Raw genomic sequence first — 14065 nt, forward strand, 5'->3', positions numbered from 1 at the left:
TGAGTGAGTTGCACTGGTTGTTTACAGAAATATGGATTTTCACATACATGTTTATAATTGGAATCAGTCTATAGCAAAGGTTCTCATATGTGATAGAGCAGACGTATCAGCTGGGGAACAATTTGAAAAACAAAGATTACACAACGCAGAAGCCATAGCAGAAGAGAAAGATAAATTTGATTATCAAATAATTTTAATTCTCTAATAGAAAAAAATCTTCATAGCCAAAAAACAAATGGAAATTTGTTTAAAAATAGCAAATAGACAAATCAATTCTATATTTTACAAAGTGCTCAAGCAATCAATTACAAAAAGAGAAGAAATCCAAATAGTAAACAATGGTTACAAACAAGTAGTTTACAGGGGAAAAAAACTATAAATGGACAATATAATTTGAAATCATACCCAACCTCTTTGATAATTAAAAAAATACAATTCAAAGCTATAATAGATATTATTTTAAGTCTGTTAAAATAGCAAAATTCCAAACATTGGATAATGACACCCAGTCCTGGCAAGGATATGGGAAAATAGGCACTTAATATTCTTTATTGTTTCTAGAGAAGGGCTTGGCAATAGTTATCAAATTAAAAATCCATGTGTATTAGATCCCGTAATTCTGCTGCTAAGAATTTACCATATGGCTATATTCACAAAATATATGTAGAAAGTGTAAAACTAAATCAAAACAATCAATGTATTAACCAACAGGAGACTAGCTGAACAAATTAAGACATGTCTTTTTTTCTTAATTGAAGTACAGTTGACTTACAATGTTGTGTTAGTTTCAGATGTACAGAAAAGTGATTCAGATATATATATATATATATATATATATATATATATATATATACACATTATTTTTAAGATTCTTTTCCCTTATAGGTTACTACAGAATATTAAGTATAGTTCCCTGTGCTATACAGTAGGTCCTTGTTGGCTATCTATTTTATATATAGTAGTGTGTATATGTCCTTTTGATGGAATAGTATATTGCCATTAAAAAAAATAGATTGATCTGTGCATACTGATATGGAAAATTTCCAATATAAGTTATTAAATGAAAGAAAGCAAATTGCAACAGATTGAGCATAGTCTGGACCCTTTTGTAGATCTATTGAAAGATGGATAGATAAAGATAGACACTGTTATGTATGTCATTTTTGTTTTTCATACCAGAACATTACCTTTAGGGATAGAACTTAAATAAAATGGTAGAGAGGGATAGTAACAAGGGCACTTTTCATTGTGTAATCTCTGCACTGTTTGAATCTTCCTTGTTACTTCTATTAAAATGTAATAGCAGCAAAGGTTTTCTAAGAGTTTCAAAATTTGTTTTCTTCTGTATACTATACTTTTCTTTATTAAATTGATAGTAAGGATATAAATCTATATTCCTGGGCCCCTTCCCTAATGACTCTGATCTGTGAGGAGTGGGGCCCAGGAATTTGAAAATGTTACAAATATTCCCAATAAATTTAGTACAGGTAGCTGAGAAACACATTGAAAATCTGAGTTCTGTACCTATGCTATTTTGTTTTATCTCATTCAGATATTACACCAAAGTTAAGCTAGTAGAATAAATGATTTGCATGCTATGATTTTCTATTTCTGAAAGAAATGTATGATCCATGATTTGTATGATTTTCTATGTGGCATCAGAATTATCAATGTCTTGACAATTTTAAAAAATTTACCAATAAAGCAAGAGTCTTTGTGGAAATAATTCTTTGATACCTTATTTACTTTCTTCCAAAGCTATTTTTCCATCTAGTCTTCTATTTTTTCTTGAATCACATTGAGTCAATTATATTTTCAGTCCAAATTATCCAGATATTCAAACTTATTGCCATAGAGTTGTGCAAATAAAACACTAATAATTTTCTTCTCTACCATGTCAATTTTATAGCCCCTTTCTTATTTCTCAGTTTTATTTATGAGTACTCTCTCATTTTTCCTTTATTATTCTTGATCTATTTTATAAGTATTTTTAAATAGGTTGACCGTTGAACTTTTTAACCAATAATAATTATTATGTTTCTGTTCTCTAATTCTTTAGTATTTGCTTTTATCTTTATTATTTCCCCTATTTTACTTAAAAAATTTTAATTATTTTTGAAATATAAAAGTCACTCTCATCCTTCTCTGCTTAATCATGAAAACACAAAAAGTACTGAATTTGACTGTAAGTATAATCCTAGCCTCATATCACAGTTTAATACTTTCTCAGTATTATTTCATGTTCTGTAGTAATAACTTTATTTTTTCTTTAGTTCAGTAGCTAAATTATCATGCAGTTGAATGTTTTTTCTTTAGTTCAGTAGTTAAGAAATTATCATGTTGTTGAATGTTTTTGTTTAAGTTTTAATTATTTATATCTGATGAAAAGACAAAGTAGTTAGAAAATCTAATTATGCTATATTTGTATTTTGAAATCTATTGCGGTTTCATTGTATTCTTGAATCGTATATGCTTTGTGAACATTTTAAATGTATATTCTCTTTTCAATAGATATGTGTTAATTCATACTTTTTAAATAATATTTATTATTTAATCCTGTTAAATTATATTTTCTATCTATTTTTACCCTTGATATTTGGTTCCCTAATCTTTCAAAGTATGAGTCGAGCATGTTAAATTTTCCTGCACAAATTTTACTTCTATTTATCTCTGTGCCTTCTCTGTGTCCTTTTATTTTAGATATATCTTTTGTTTTTCAGCTCAATTTTACAGTCTTTAATTTATTGAAATATATGCTTGACCTAACTTCAGCTACTATGTTTTATTCATGTAGTCATTTAGCAAACATTTATTTAACACTCACTGTGCTTCAGCAAAAGTTGATGAAGACATTTGATAGAGTTCTGGCCAGTGAGATGTAAGCAGAAGCCTACTGCTTCTGAGTTGACTGACTTTCCCCTTTCCCTTTATCCTGCTTGGATGCAGTCAGCAGGCTGGAGCCACAACAGTCACCTTGTGAGCACGAGGGAAGGCCCAAGACTTGTAGATATATCTCCCAACATTATTTACTTACTAAAACAACACCAACAACTATATACCTCCAGAAGTCTTGTTACAGGAGAAAAATAAAAAATAACAGTCGTTTAAGCTACTGTTAGTTGGCTATTGTGTACTTGCAACTGAATACATTTCTAATTAATATACTGCTCCATCTACTTCAAATTTTTCAAAAATGTATTTTAAACTATAATTTTTAATTATAAAAGTGAATACCCTGCAATGACTCTTTATGTAATACAAGAAATTAGAATACTTCTAATTCTCCTCATTTTCCAATCCTTGTAAGTATGATTTGTGAAACCAAATTTTTATTTTTATTGAATTTTATATCATGTTACTTTTGTGTTTAATTTTGTAATCATGGTTATAACAGTTATTGAGAATTAACATCTGTGCTCTATATGATCAGTTTACACTATAGTTCTTTAATGATTGAATTTGTCTGTTCTTGGGTAAAAGTGTTTGACTCATCTTTTGGTCAGCTGTCATATGTCTTCAGGCACAGTTTTCTAGTGGTTACAAGAGTGTTATTTTTCTTTTAAATCCTTCCATAATTAAAAATGACTTTCTTTTTGCCTTTAAGCACAAACAACATATTAGACAACAACCTCTTGTCTAACTGTGTAATTCTTGAGTTAAAAATTTTCATCAAAACTCTACATTTTTAAAACAGTCTTATGAAGTTTTATAAAGTACTATTAAGTATAGTCTAAGGGCACAATTATTTTTTCCTTGCTGGATTAGATTTTTTAATTCTTAAGAAAAAGGTGCAAGAATGTGATAGTCTATCAATAATTTACCCTGAAAAATGTTAAGCTCCTTGATTCACAGCTCATATGATTGTGATGATGATGCTGGTTGTGATGATTTTAGCTCAGGAAGGTTTTTCTCTCTGTATATTCCTTTATTCCTTCTTTTGTTTTGGTCTCTTTCTTCTGAGGGTTGTTTGCCTAAAATTGGTTTCTGTTCTCCATATCAACTTCCTTTCCCTCATTTTTTTAAGTCTATTTCATCAGCGTTCATAGAGAGATACAGTTTGTCCTCTGCATCATTGAGTTGATTTTCTGCAGTATCAATTCCATTTCTTATGTTCAAAGCATATTTTAATTCTGTATTGCATTTTTAAGTTCCCAAAATTCTCTTCTCACCTCTGTCAGATCCTTTTTCATGTCTTCTGGCACTCCAGAGGGCCACTTTTATCTCATCTCTCAACCCTTGTGTCACAAGCCCATGATTCCTCATATTTATTGAGAACACAAAGAGAACATCATCTAGTTTATTTTCTTCTTTTTTTCCTGCATATGCTTTTCTCACATGGCATTTTTCTCAGACAGTATAGCCTTTGAACTACCAGACAAGTTCTCATTGGTTTCACAATATCTTTCTGTTCGTTCATCCTTGAATACTGGAAGTTGAGGATTTATTCTGTCACTGAGTATTTCTTAATGGGTTATTCTTTCCAGAGATAAGCAAATATTTAACTGATAGCCTTAGTTTCTGGGTGTTGAAACTTGACATCTGAATGATCATAACTGCTTCAATGGAAAAGTGGAATGAGGTGAATCAGGTATCTGCCACCTTACCAGAAATCCTGCCATTTACTAAAAACGAAACCCCATGTTTCATGGACTATGAATGACAGACCATAAAATATTTATTTTCACTTGAAAGTGATTTAAAAATAAGCTAGTAAGTTTGACTACCAGTACACGACACTTAATATGCAATAAGCAAGTGATATAGAAGAGTGGTTAAAAGTGCAAGTTTGGAGGCAACTTGAGTTTCTGCCTCTTATAACTCCTTACACTGTGACCTCAGGAGACCCACAACTGAGAGTTTTCTCATATGTAAAATGGTGCTAAATTCTATCTCACAGGGCTATTGGGAGAATTAAACAGTGTACTTTTGGTATATGCATCATATTTTTAAAGTAGGTTGGGCATTGTTAATACAGAAATTAATACATGACATGCATTCAGTATATAGTAGCAACTATATTTTGTTAGTTGCACAGTATTTTGGAAAACGTGTTATTTTCCCTTTTTTCCTTTTTATTAAAGCATCTGTGCTAATTTATTTGGAGTGCCTAGTAATCAAATTCTTAAATAAACACAATGACACTTGAAAAAATAATTTAATTAGCTTTATTCACATAAAAATACATGATTTCAGGCCCACTGATCAAGTTAACAAGAATACAAACCATTTCAAGAACTGTAGGATGTACTCAACCAGAATACAGTTCAATTTTGACTCAGTATTCTGCACTGATAATAAGAATATCAAGAGTTTCATGAGTAAGTCTTTTCACAGACTGAGAAAGACTAAAATATTATCCATCATTTGATTTCATTTTTATCAGATGAAAATGCTTTCACTTAAGTTCACAGAAGGAATGTTTTCAGTTGGCTACAGATATCAAAATGGACTGGGATGGAGGAAAATGGAGAACTTGAGGGGCTAAGAAGTTCAGAAAGCACCACCTCTTTTTGTCCAGCTAGCCCTCAAACATAACCTTGATCCAAAATACAACCAAAGTTGAATATGCTTCTTCACATAGAAAAACAAGGAATCCAGTAATTTTAATAACTGCCTGCTATATAATTAAATTGATTCTGTTAAAACTTCATGGGAAGGTTTTATATTAAAAAAACACATTCAAGGGTTTTCCATAGTCACTGGGTTCTGAATCACTGATGGACAGGTGTAGAAGGGATGGAATGCCTTATACTGTTTCCCTTTGGTTAAGCAGCCTCTAGGGACAGCCTGAGGTCCCCATCCTAAAACCACAGGTGTCATCCCAAACTCAGGAGCTACAGAAAGCCCAGCAGATCAAAATTGTTTCACTTCTGCTCAAGGGAGCCACCTACTGTGTTGCTTTTACACTGTCCATGTGCAGCCTAGGCAAAATAAGACATTTGGGGGTGGAATTACATTTTCAATAATTCAAAATTGTTTTAGTGGCTTTTTTTCATTTATTGAATATAAAACCTATCCGTGACTTTAAAATCCAAGACTTTCATTTATAGAATATAAAATCTATCCGTGACTTTCTATCTGAAGTGCAACAATTCTCGAAGAAAAGTATTTGACTAGATATGTAAAATGCCAGAGGGAACTAGTAGTGAAAAATCTAGCCAAGATAAAGAAAAGTATGTTTCCAATGATGATGTAAGTCAGCAGCTGGGGAGAAGGAGGAGATGAAGGATATCTAAAATGGGCCACATCCTTGTGGTTCACATTCAGAATTGGCTCTACCTGTAAGACCCCTGTATTTAAAATTTACCCTGGTCTTCAGAAGATGGCGCAGGATTGGAGTCTCACCTCAAACCCACCATCTAGAACTACATGACTTTGCACAAATCCATTTATCTCTCTGAACCTCAGTTTAAGCATCTTAAATGTGAGGGCAATAGATTGGATCAGAGGCTCAGAACCACATGTTTAAATAAATGTGACCAGAACTCAAGTATATGGAAATAAATAAAACTGGAGAGACTCCATAGCATTCCTAAGGAACCCTAGGGCTCTGTGGGACTCAGTTTGCAAACCACTAGACCAAATGATTTCTTAGACATCTTCCAGCACTAACATTCTGTGATTCTAAATGAAACATGTTAAAAACAACCAAACCCAGTGCTCCATGTCTCCATCTATATAATACATCCATGAGGTTCAGCACTGTGAAAACTGGTCCAAGTTTTGTCATTCCAAAGATGAGAAAAAGAAAAGAAAAAAAAGAAAAAATTGGTTTGCTCTAACTCAGAGTCAAACAGGTGATTAGTATTTTTGGATTTTTGCCAGAGCTCCAGCCTCCCCTCTGAAGTATTGTACGTACAGGGCACCAAGCCCCTTCTAGTATTGAAAAGAGATGAAATACACAGGAGGACTTGCTAATACAAATGTTCTTCCACTTGACCTGGGCAGAATCAACTTGTGCTATGAGATATTTCTGACACTGGAGAGAAAAAATGCTCTAGTATGAACCCTTTGTCCTCACAGCAGGTTTGTCTTGTTTATTGCTTTGTGAACTAATGTAAATTGAATAGAGCAATGCACTCAAACCACACTAGACTTGATAGTATAATTGAGGAAGAAATGGGGAGTAAGTACGCAGCTTCGTTCCTATTTCATGAAATCAGCAGATCATCAGAGCACTGTAATTCACATGATGAGTGCCCAGAGCCCTCCTCTCCACTTACTCCCCTAAACTCAGCCTCCCAACTTCTTATCCTTCTCATCACACATCCAGTCCTGGGGTGATGCCAGAAATTGTATGATGTCAACAGTTAATGGCTTATGATTATTAAGGGGTTTGGACTTTTTTTTTTTTTTTTTGCGGTATGCGGGCCTCTCACCATTGTGGCCTCTCCCATTGCGGAGCACAGGCTCCGGACGCGCAGGCTCAGCGGCCATGGCTCACGGGCCCAGCCGCTCCGCAGTATGTGGGATCCTCCCAGGGCATGAACCCGTGTCCCCTGCATTGGCAGGCGGACTCTCAACCACTGCGCCACCAGGGAAGCCCAGGTTTGGAATTTTTATTGAAGTCTTATCTTCAACAATCCTGGTTCCATTCCTTTGTTTTCTTTAGCTTGACATGTAACTGTTTGCATATTTATCCTTGACATGCCCAGTTTCCACAAATACTCAGGGATACTGTCAATCCTCAGTGGATACGTCTTTTGTATAGTAGGTATTTTCCCTGTATTAGTTGTCTACTGTTGCACAACAAATCACTCCAAAACTTTGTGGCTTAAACAATAAATACATATTGTTCCACAGAGTTTCTGTGGGTCAGGAATTTAGGAGCTGGGTAATTTTGGCTTGAGGTCTCTCATAAGGTTGCAGTCAAGATGTTGGCCAAGGTTATAGTCATCTGAAGGCACGTCTGGGGCTGGAGGATCCACTTATGAAATGGCTCACTCACAGAGCTGTTGGCAGTTTGCCTACATTCCTCATTGCTGTTGACAGGAGGTCCTATCTCCTCACCATATGAATCTTTCAATAGGGCTTCTTGAGTGTCTTTACAAGATGGCAGCTGTTTTCCCCTGGAGTGAGTGACCAAAAGACAGACAGCAAGAAGGAGGCCACAATGCCTTTTATAATCTGGTCCCAGAAGACACACTCCATCACTTCTAGAATATTCTATTCATTAGAAATGAGTCACTAAAGCTGAACCCATGCTCAAGGGGGTGAAGGGGAGGGATCAGACTCCATCTCTTTAAGTCAGGATTATCAAGGTATGTGTGGATGTATTTTGAAACCTCCAACCTCTCTTTAGGCTAACCTAGAATATGAAAAAGGAAACTCTGAAAACAAATTACTGCAAGAGTAGCAATTCAAATGACAAAAGAATTCCTTGCAGGATTTTGTTAGCCCACAGTGACATACTACACATTAAGTGTTGGTATATAGATCATTAATTACTTGACAACAAGATTGAGATTGGGAAACAGGGATACTCTTGAAACAAACAATTTTTAAGTTCCACTGTTAGAGAAAGAGAGATTTGTCTACAAACTTCTCAAATAAATATTGCTACTTCTTAGCTGGCTGTGATGGATTAAATAATAAACAAGAAAAGGTAAGGAGTCTCCATGCTTCCTGGCATTTATCTCTTGATGGGGACCATTCATTTACCCCCTCTGGAGCTGTCTAGCTAAGAACCCTGTATTTCCTCAGTGAGTGACACTTCTCCCATCTGTATCTATTTGCTTCCTATTCAAATGTCTTTCAGACATCAATGTATCTTTTGCTTTGGACAGCACCCACCATCCAAGAGAAAGTCTGCAGTGTCTAAAGTTGTGTGATTGTAGATTGTAGAGAATTTTGTGAATGGAAGAGGCTCTTTCAAAAAGCCAGTTCTCTCCTGTTGTCTATATAGCCTTGCTTTTCCAAGTGAGGTCCAAGAACTAAAGATTGTTAGTAATGCAGAAATCTCAGGCATCACTACAGACCTACAGAATCAGAATCAAGGATTGTTAAGAAGATCCCCAGGTGACTCCTATGTGTATTTAAGTTTGGAGAGCTGTAGAACTCAAACCAAAAACATTTACATTCTGGATAAATGAGAAAGCTTTCACAGGGGCTAAGCCATCAGTTGTTTCCCCCTTATCAGGTTATGCGGGGAATCTCAACCTAGACTCAGATTGTAGAAAAAAAATTGCTGGATGTCAAATGTTCACACCCTTGTGACTTACCTCCACATGTGGCAGGGACTTGGGCTACCTGACCAGGCCATCAAGACTAGCCAGACCGGTGTTTCAGTTAAGAGCTCCTAGCAGAAGTTTACAAATAAAATCCTTCAGACAGACTAATCCTGGCTGAAAGGAAAGGCACAAGGCCATAGCATTCATCCAGGTTATGGAAAAGGAGAACCAATTCAGACATTTTTAGTTCTGTCAGCTTTTCTGAGCTCACTCAACTTCTTGTCTCTCCATTGATTTGTACACAAACAGGATGACAACTTATAAATGTATGTACAAAGGGCCAGTGTTGCCCTACTAAAAGGCAAAAAGGCATAGATCCTGCATCCCCAAACCAAAAGGCTCCATTTGGACTTAATCAGAAGCAGAGTCACATTATATGCTCACATCGGAAACTAGCAAACACTCATAAAAGCAAATATTTGAAAAGCCATCATAGCCGAAAAGTTAGTAAAAGGGTACCAGGCCCAGGTGTGGGGAGAATATTCTAAGATCTATACCAGGACTGACAAACATGGAAAAACCTGACACCATTCCCATTCCTTTGGTCAGTGCAGACTTAACTATAGCTCTCTTTCCTCTTCAACCAAGACATGATCTCAGAACCCTTATCAGTAGAGTTTCCCCAAGCACTCCCAGTCCATCTAAAATGGTACACAAGGTGTTTTCCATCTGACCTTGATCCAGAGCATCTTCTTCAGGTATCCTTGTTTTGAGCTAATCTATCTCTCAAACTGACTTATTTCAATAATATTCCAAGATGGCTTAAATAGGCCAAAGTTTGGAGGAAAACTTCTCCATTTTTAATGTTTCCTTCCAAGTGGAGGGAAACCCACTCATGTGAAACTTCTAGTCAGTTTTATTTATTCTGCCCCAGGAAAGTAGGACTAAATTATGTGATTGTCAAATTTGCAAAGAGTAAATTAGATGACATATATAGCTCATTTCTTCCCATTTTCCCTTTGGGAGGAGGGGTTCTCAACATGCCTATTCCATATGTTTTTCTCTGTGCAAGTTTTTTCTTGGTGAAGCCTGCCCCACCTAGGCTGACTGCCAATCAATAGGACTCTTTGATCCTTACACTAGACTATATCCCTCAGGAGAATGAAACAAGGAAATAAGTTGTATATTAGATTATATGCAATACAGAAATAAAAGTCACTGGGGGAATAAGAAAGAGCTCCTTTATGCATTTTAGTGTCATGTACTTTCCCACCAAAAAGCAGCATGAAACTGTTTACTCCAGAGAACCATGAGTGGGACTAGCCGTAAATCTGAAAGAACCACAAATCTTAAAGGAAAAATCCATCACTCAATCCAGAGCTGCATTGCTTAGCAGAAGGAATAGAGATAACACACCTTGAAGGTCAGCTACTGCCCAAGGCTGAGTCCAACCCTCTTGGCTGGAGACACTGAGCTGACATTTTCTACTGTGGGAATGCCATAGTAGGCATACAACTTCCCCCAGCTTCATACATGTGGGTAAAAGTGTGTAGATTGTTTTAATAACCACCCCAAATAAATCATGTCTCCCTGTGTCCATGCCTCTTTGCATTATGAATCTGCCACTCCTTCTGCCTAGAGATGGAGTCATTTCCTCACCCTTTGCATCTAACGTTGTGACTTGTTTTGACCAGTAGAATGCTCCAGAAGTGATATTGCATGACAGTGGCCAATAAGACTTAAGGGGACTTGCAGCTTCCATTTTAGCCTCTTGGATTTCCCATCACTATATAAGGAAGCCCAAGATAGACTATTGCATGATGAGAATCATCTAGAAAGAGAGTGAAGCTGACAACCAGTATCAAGGGTCCAGGCACGTGAGTGAGGTCATCTTAAGCCCTTCAGACTCAGTTAAGCTGTAGGTGATTACAGCCACACGGGTAACCCTAGATAAGCCCAGTAGAATAACCACTGAGCTGAGTTCCACAACCCAAAGAATCATGGGAAATAATCAATCATTTTCTTTACTGACTTTATTTTTTAATTTTTAAATTTATTATTATTATACAATTTTAAAGGTTATTTTCCATTTACAGTTATCACAAAATAGTGGCTATATTCCTCATGTTGTACCATACATCCTTGAGCCTATCTTACATCCAGTAATTTGTATAAATCACTGTTTTAAGCCATTATATTTGGGGATGTTTTGTAACACTGTAAAGGCTAACTGTATGAGCAGTGTGTTTCTTTGTGGATATAAAGGCTTTCTCCAGAATTTGTCCCACCACTGAACATGAAAGTCCTATATCTTTGCCTTTAAACCTGTACATGTACCACAGACTTCCTCTTTTATCAGACACTGCCTTTTCCTTCCCTAACTCCCTTAGGCTCCTTTACTGGGAACTTACTTAATTTCGCATCAAGAATTTTTAGGAGAAGCTACAGTTGACTAAGCTCATTTCCCATTTTTATTGTCCTCTTAATTAAAGGCATATCCCCTCTTTTGGATTCATATTCCATCACCTAAAATATCTTCTTTTCCTCCCATATACTCCAAAGTAATTGAACAGCAAGGCAGGGGGGCATACATTTCTTGCGAGAGGAAATGCATTTTTTTTCTGGACAAATCCTCATCTTCTCAATGGCACAAGCCGCTCTGGCTGTTCCTAGCTAGGCACAAGGGCTAAATACTGCTAATTAGAGAAAGGCCAACCTCAAAGGGATTTCACTTGGGTTCCAATTTGCGAATGGGGTTTGTGTGTTTGGATTTGGATTTGGATTTAGATTGAACTAAAGCTTTCCTTTGCACATTAACTTAATGTTCTTTTTCTTAAACCCAGCCAAAATGGTACACTGTCTCTTACGTGTAGGAACATACACATAGCAAAAATGACAAACTCAAGTCTAGATAAAGGATCTGAGTTGATATCTCTTAGCTGAAGGGGAATTGGTGACTCATATTTGCAATTTCTCTGCCTTCCTAGAGCCTTATTAGCACTAAACCTGTGTACTTTGGGGCTGGGTGGAGGGGGATGGTGAATAACAACTGGGTGAAAAGTCAAAGAGGTATTCAAAGCAATGTGTTCTTTGATCTATGTGATGGCTAACAGTCCAAGTATATTTTCGTAGATTCATCAGATTATTTTGGAAGTTTTATACACTGATATCAATTGACTGTTTACTATGTGTATTTGCTTATTTAATTCTTAAAACAATCATAAGAAGTAGAGCTATTATCTCTATTTTGCAGATCAGATATATGAGAAGAAGGAGGTTAAAAAATTAACCATGTCATCCTGCCACCTATGCTTGGTCTCAGTCCCTTAAAGAACAGATCATGAAGGACAAAGTCATCCATGAAAAGTTCTTCTACTATAAATACTTACATATTAACAATGCTATTCTGAAATAAACTGCAAATATCAATAATTAACCCTACATTATATAAATCACAGTTGAGACATGAATCCTAGAATCTTAGAGTTTAGAGATCACCGGGTCCAGTTCCTTCATTTTGCATGTAATGAGATTAAAGCTTAGGAGGAAAAAAGTGACTAGCTCAAGGTCACACCAGGGTCACTGGTAAACTGGTTTAGAACCAGTTGCACTTTACACATTAAAGCACACAGTACACAGCCGTATGGCTTTCCCTTGGAGAAGGTTGGCTTGATCCCCTGCAAGGTTCACACTCAGAATAGCACTCATCTTGCTGAATTCACCATCATCCAGGGCATGGCCCCCAGCTTCTCAAACTCTGAAACTTGTATTTATTTTTAACATAGATTAGGGGATCTATCTCTAAGAGGTGGAATCTAATTAACCAAACTCACAGATTGGAGTACCGTAAATCAGAGTGTGGATTCATTTATACTAAGGAATACCCTATCCCTCCTCTGCCAACCACACAGTACGATAGTTAGAATACTGAAATATCTTTCTGAAAGACATAGTCATGCTCGAAAAAAGCAAGATGACCATATCCATGGACCAAAAGTAGAAGAGAAAACCCAGAGATAAGTAGAAGTGGGAGCCACTTACAGATCTCCAGGCCCAGAGACAGGAAGAGGCAGCTGGGAGTTCATCACTTCCAGTGTAAAACGGGGTTTCTCAACCTCAGCACTATGGACATATGGGGCTGGATAATTCTCAGTGGGGGGTGCCCTGTATATCAGAAGATGGTTAGCAGCATCCCTGCTCTCTACCCACTAGATGCAAGTAGCATCCTCTCTCTCTAGCCCCTACCAGTTGTCATAACCAAAAATGTCTCCAGACATGGCCAAAATTACCCCCACATGAGAACCACTAAAGTAAACTTAAACACACATTACAAATGGTGGGGCTCTAGAGCCAGACTCACTTTGTAAAACCAAGGGCTCAGGTAGGGTATATTCACTAATGAACAGAAGCAACCAAACCGCAATCACTATCCAGGTCTGGCCAGCTGTTGTCACACCATGCCTCAGGGACAGCAAGAACAGAGACAACTACCCCGCCAAAGAACTGGCCACGTCTTCCACTGGCACAAAGGGTTTGATCAGTCATTCCCTGATATCTCCATGAGCCACCTATGTCTTCAGATTTCATGGAGACATTTTCATCTCTCATGGACCAACATCAATAACCTTGACTCAAACCCTTGATCCAATGTTCTCTGCACTATAGCATGCTGCCTGAAGCCCACTCAGACTATTATTTTAAGGTATAAACTATGTTTTATTTATTATTGTATCATTAGCTCATAGGAGAATCTAGCACGAACTAGAATAAAACATTTGTTGAATGAATAAATGAATAATAGGATGAGTGAACTAGTCTGATGTGAGCACCTATTATGTACTTGGTTCTGAGCAAGGTTTTTTAGAACATGAATTTGACATCACACAGACCTAGAC

This window comes from Leucopleurus acutus (assembly GCF_964270905.1).
Source record: "Leucopleurus acutus genome assembly, chromosome: 2".
NCBI lineage: Eukaryota > Metazoa > Chordata > Mammalia > Artiodactyla > Delphinidae > Leucopleurus > Leucopleurus acutus.